Source organism: Apium graveolens, chromosome 6 (genome assembly GCF_009905375.1).
Source record: "Apium graveolens cultivar Ventura chromosome 6, ASM990537v1, whole genome shotgun sequence".
Lineage (NCBI taxonomy): Eukaryota > Viridiplantae > Streptophyta > Magnoliopsida > Apiales > Apiaceae > Apium > Apium graveolens.
The window spans coordinates 239,616,057-239,622,573 of NC_133652.1; the positions used below are offsets into that span (position 1 = coordinate 239,616,057).

The window sequence follows — 6,517 nt, forward strand, 5'->3', positions numbered from 1 at the left end:
ATAGCCCTTACCGTATTTTATTTTGTACAGAAAATCATTTGTAGTCAGTAAATTATATAATTTTACAGAGAAAAACCCTAAATTCATAGTGTTCTTCATAATCAAACCTCAATTTCAAGGTGTTACCGGAATCTGTTGGAGAAGCTCGAGTACTCAAATCAAAGCTCTTGAAATATACTATCAGAATCTGTGCTTCATATCACTGTAGAATCAAAGGTTTATTTTCTATATCTATATTTAAATTCGAAATAATTTGATTTAAATTATGAATTTTTATTCGAGAGATTGTCTGTATGATTTGATGATTGCATGTTGTAGAGCTTTTCTTCCTGATGATTTTGATATATTACTTGTGTGATTTTGAGTTCAATAACGTGTTCAATTTGGTGTTTGATTTTCGAGATTGAAAATTAGGGTTTATAGTGTGTTTGAAGGTTCTTAATTCGATTTAGGCGTTTTTGAATCAAGGGTTATTAGTAGATTTGGATGATTGGATTATGTTCCTAGCTTGATTTGTAGTCGAATGGTACATAGTAAAGCATCAAACGATTCCTGTAATGGTTTAATCGAACTTCGCCGGGCTTAGTTCGAGTTCGACGGATTTTTCCTGTTTTCGCCTGAGAATCGACATAGTTGGTTGTTTGTGTTAATTGCTGACGTCCCTGTGTTGCGAGGACAGTTTAGAATGATTTCCCATCAAAACCCTGATCAAATAGAGTCGGAATCGGGCTTCACCGGTGTATTTTCCGGTCACCGGAAACTGGGTTCTTCGCGACCCGTTTATGTTCTTGGTGACCCGGATTCATGACCCGGTTTGACCCGGTTTCAATCCATTTTTGTTCTAAAAATTTTCTGAAATCCTGGTTTTGCACTTTAGCCCCTAAAGTTTCCAGAACTTTACAAATTCTGGATTTTTGTTTTGAATTCTTTCAAAATTCGGATTTCTTTTTATAAATTATTTTCAAAAATTGTTTTTAATTTCCAAAAATTCCAAAAATCATTATTTTAATTCTGAAAATCATTTTTAATTCAAAAATAAATCTAAATTACTTAGTTTATTAATTTTAGTTAATATTTAATTAATTAATTAGTCAATTAATTTAAAAATTAATTGATTAATTTGTTCAATTATTTATTAATTCATTTTAATTGATTATTTAATTTGATTTAATTATTTTTAAAATTGATATTAAAATCCTGAAAAATAGTTTCGAGCTTTAAAATATTATTTTAAATTGTTTTCAAGGCTCGATAATTATTATAAAATTATTTTAAAGTTAAATTTGGGTATTCGAACCCATTATTTAATTATAAAATAATTCGGAGTCCCGTTTTAATTTCGAAAAAAGTTTAAAAATTCATATTAAATACCTGGAAAATCATTTTGACCCCGAATCTTCGATGAAAAATTATTTTCATTGAATATCTTGCGTGTTATATGTTACGGGCTATCTGATTGATGTGTTATATGCCTTTGTGTTTATTGTTGAACTGTTTTAGCCATAACTTTTAATCCGTAAATCGGATTTGGGAAAAACGAAGGGTAGATGAAACCTTATGACGATTATGTGTCGATTAGATAATGTGAGATGAATATTGATAGATACTTATGCTGCCTAGCAGAGTAAGCAAGGCGTAGACAAAGGAAAGCAGGTGATCAGAAAATGAAATCGATGTGTAGAACCTAAAACAAGTGATCAGTGAATAGAAGCGAGGCATAGGAAAAGTAGACAAGGTGTTGTTGAGTAGAATTATTAAACGAGTACAAGTAAAGTTGGGCTCAATTTAAATAAGGCAAGTACTTCTAAACCTTTCTCGAGATATAGTGCAAATATTTCTAAATTCTCTCGTGACATATTATTAAGTATTCAAAATAGCTCTGTTTTATACTATAAGCACTTTGAATCATTCATCCTTGAACCCGGATCACATCATCTGATCTTTGAGCCGTAAGCCTTATTCCTTGTAAACCATCCCTTGTTGATTTACCAGATACTAAACCACACAAATATGATAATACTCCACAAATATATACCCATCATATACCAAACACTGAAACAGGATTGTTTGAACATACAGAAACTTTTATACTCAACCATACCTTATGACATCAAACAATTAAACCTTGTAAAATCATTGTTAATCTAATACCTGATTCTCCTACAGGCTGAAGGCCATTTCTTGTACATACTTTGATACACCCTTGTGATACTCATGAATTGCCTCATACCTTTATACAAATATTTCATCACTGTTGATTATGATCTTTTTTTATTGAGTTATATTATTTATCATATTGAATTGCTTTAGAATTGGATAGTTTTCTTTATATGGACTAGATTTGTGGTCAGACCAGATTCGTGGTCAAATTAGGCCAATGTGTGCCTTGGATCCAGTTTATAAAGCAGAGCCATGTGCCTTGCTCGGGGTTAGTGCGTGTATTAGGTTAATGATTATTTAACAAGAAACTTGATTCCTCTGAATCATCTCGTTTAATCATTGTTTAACCTTAGTTATTGTTATTATAACTTGCTGAGCTAGTTAGCTCATTCTTGTGAATCTTTTTATGTATTTTATAGTTAAAAATGATATGGTTAGTAGCGAGGTTCCTCAGTACAAAGTACGAGCTAGGATTCCAGATTGAGTTGGATCGAGCTAGCTGGAGCTTTATATGGTAGTGAGATAGTAAGGTTGTAAGAATAATTTCCTTATCAGTTGTAAGTTAAATTAGTTGGGATTTGGTACGTTGTAATATAAGTTAAGGTTGTGGCTTGTTTTCATACTTTAACCTGTTGTAATCCATGGTTGTCTAAAGTAGGGTCATTGCAAATAATATTTCATATACAGGTTTATATGTTGTGTATGTATTTAGGACCCCAAACTTCTGACCCGGGTTTGGAGGGCATCACAATCATGACTTTATAGTCTGATCTAAAGCACAAAAGGAACACGAAGCATGAGGATGTGGAGATGATAAAGATCTTAGATATATATCTTGTAAATGTTGACACCATGTTTCCAAACACACAATACAATCTAAGAAATGACAAGGATGATGATGAGCAGAAGGATGACAAACAAAAACCTTCTTGCTCAAATCCAAGTCAATCTTCTAAAGCAACTGGAAGCAAGGACAAGAAGCAAGAAGAAAAGAAGGATGATGATAAGAAGAAAGGAAGTGAGAGGAGAAGCAAGAAGAGATAAGATGGCTTAGAACCACATCAACCAACCCTAAAAATCCAAACAACTCAAGCTCAACCTTCAAAGACAACAAACTCCAACATCAAACCACCCCAACCCTCTAAGCCTAAATTCCTATACAAACAATCTGCTAACCCCTTTCTAAATATTCCAATCACCACAAGCCAAACATCTCTCAAGAAAATCACAAACCTACCTTCTGTCAAGCCATCACACAAAACTCATTTAAAGTCTGTTGGGAGAAAACCTAAGACGGCTAAGCCTACTGAAAAATTTGAAGGCACTGAAAGGGCCATCTGGAATTGTTTCAAGCAGAATGATTTTCTACCTTTAAATTGGTGCATTTCAGATAAAGACTATTTTCAACAATTAGCCGAGGAAATAGTTAAAGTCTAGGTTATTACTCTAAGGGAAGTGAGAATCTACTATGAAGATGGATCCTTCACATTTCTAGGTTATACCTTGATGAACACTCTCTCTCCCACAGAAATTAAAAGAGTGATAAACTTACTTATTAAGTGGCATTTATGTCCACTTAGAACGTCCTGTAAAGGCTTGAATTAGTGTTTTGTACTCAAGTATTTTATGTATTTGATTCATTTTTATAGTGTTTTGCAATTCAGGCATAGATTAGGGATCAGGAGATTTAACATTACTTTGGTGCTAAATTGGTGTTAGGAATGTGTCAAGAATGTTAGCTCATGGAATGCTATCTCAAACTAGTCAAAAAAACAAAAATCAAAAGTTTTTCCAGAAGGTCAGCGCCCGCGGTTTGAATTGCGCGCCTGCACTAGAGAAATAGAAAGTCAGCGCGCCCGCGCTGGTGAAGCGCGCGGCCGCGCTGGGTCAAAAACTGAAGAATCCTGTTCTGATTAGAAGATTGATTTTTGGACTTCTATGCTGATTGAGGATGCTATATAAAGACAATTTAAAGACATTTTTCATAACAGAGCTTAAGGAGAGGCATCGAGAAGACCTAGGAGCACAAATTCAACCAAGGCGAAGAGGATCTAGTTTATTCTAGTGATTCTTTATTTTATCAAATTCTATAGACATATAGGGTCTCAATATAATTGGTGTCTATTCAGCTTCTATCTCTTTTGTGGATGTCTGGTAGTAGGGTATTCACATAACGAAAGTTGGTGTTTACTAATTTCGTGTTATCTGATTGGTGTCATCAGCATTGCATGCTAAGGTTAAGAACAAAAAGGCTATTGAATGAAGTAGTTAATGAAGTTAGAATCCCATGTTTGTGTTATATAAGTTAATCAACCAAAATTATCCTAGTTAATATTAAGTAGTATAATCTCTTAGTTAATCGTAGTTATAAACAATCTCAACTTATTATCATCTTAGCATTGAATAATAACCATACCATTGTTGCATAAGTACATTAATTGAAATTAACCTAAAAGAGTCTCTGTAGGAATGAACTAGAATTAATTATATATTACTTGCGAACGCGTATACTTGCATGTAATATTAGCATGTGTTTTCGTCCTAACAAGTTCTTGGCGCCGCTGCCGGGGACTCGTGGTTATTTTTAGTTTATGTGCTTGACATCAATGGTCATTAATGTTCAGTGACTCGGATATTTTACTTACTTGTTTACTTGTTGCTTTTTTAGGTATTCTAGGGAGCGTGTATGCTAACGCGTTCTCGGTCTCGCAAGAGAACACTGGATAAAGCAGAGGAAGAAGTTGTAGTAGAAGCTCTTGTTACAATGGGTGAACCAGAAGGGAATACAAAGGCTTTGATGGACTATTCTCAGCCAAAGATCAATGATATTCAGTCTAGCATTGTCAGACCAGCCATCATGGCTAACACTTTTGAAATCAAGGATAGCACGGTTCAGATGGTGCAGAACTCCGTTCAGTTTGGGGAGTCTCCGACGAAAGATCCCAACATGCATATTAGAGATTTCATTAAGATCTGTGATACTTTCAAATTCAATAATGTGTCTGAAGATGCTATAAAGCTAAGGCTTTTCTCATTCTCTCTGTGGGATAAATCTAAGTGTTGGTTGCATTCTCTACCACCAGGCTCTATTACTAAATGGGAAGATCTTGCTCAAAAGTTTCATACTAAGTTCTTCCCTATGGTGAAGACAGCTGCAATCAGAAATGCTCTTATTCAATTTGCACAGCAATTAGGAGAGTCCTTGTGTCAAGCTTGGAATCATTACAAGGAGATGCTTAGAAAGTGTCCTCATCATGGGATGCCTTACTGGATGATCATTAACTGCTTTTATAATGGCTTGGGAGGACAGTCTAGACCCATGCTCGATGCAGCATCAGGTGGAGCCTTATGGGCTAAGAGCTATGATGAAGCTTATGAGCTGATTGAACTGATGGCTGCTAATGAATACTAGAACCCTTCTCAAAGACTAAATCAAGGCAAGGTAGCAGGAATTCTGGAGGTAGATGCAGCTACTGCTATAGCTGCTCACCTTAAGGCTTTGACGATGAAGATGGATTCTTTGTCTAATTATAGAGTTAATCAGATCACGAGTGTTTGTGAGTTTTGTGCTGGTGCGCATGAGACGGAGCAGTGTGCTATTTCTAGTGAATCAGCTCAGTTGGTGAGCAACTTTCAGAGGTTGCAGCATCTAGTTCCAGCCACCTATCATCCCAACAACCACAATCATCCTAACTTTAGCTAGAGCAACACTCAGAATGCAGTTCAACAGCCTTATCAGCAGTATACAGCAAAGCAGTACAACCCCCTGGTTTTTAACAACCGCAATATACTCGAAGACAACAAATCCAACTTCAGCAGCTACCACATGGAGGAACAAATCAAGCTAATGAAAAATCTGAATTGGAGGAGTTGAGGCTCATGTGCAAGAGCAGAGTGATTTCTATCAAGACCTTGGAGTATCAAATTGGTCAGATTGCCATTACCTTGCTGAATCGTCAACCTGGTATACTACCTAGTGACACAGAAGTTTCAGGAAAGAAGGAAGCAAAAGAGCAGGTTAAGGCAATTACATTGAGGTCTAGGAAGGTTGATAACCTCGAAAAATCTCAAGTTTCGGAAGATGAAGTGGTGGCTGAAGTGGAAGTGCAGAAGGAAGCAGAAGTGGAACCAAGGAAGAAATCTATGGAACACATTCCTCCCGAGGGTAATACAGGGGAGAAATAGATCTATCCTCCACCTCCTTTTTTTAAGAGGCTGCAGAAGCAAAAGTTGGATAAGCAGTTTGCGAAATTGCTGGAGGTGTTCAAGAAACTTCAAATCAACATACCTTTCGCTGAAGCTCTTGAACATATGCCTAGTTATGCGAAGTTTATGAAAGGTATTCTCTCTTGGAAAG

At 35.7% G+C, this 6,517-nt stretch overlaps 1 non-coding gene across 1 annotated transcript; it reads right to left on the reverse strand.

Moving 5' to 3' along the window:
- Positions 1 to 5,314: 5,314 nt before the first annotated feature.
- Positions 5,315 to 5,421, reverse strand: LOC141669309 (small nucleolar RNA R71). The gene has a single exon (XR_012553596.1). It is a non-coding gene; the product is annotated as a small nucleolar RNA R71 (small nucleolar RNA).
- Between the last annotated feature and the right edge of the window lie 1,096 nt (positions 5,422 to 6,517).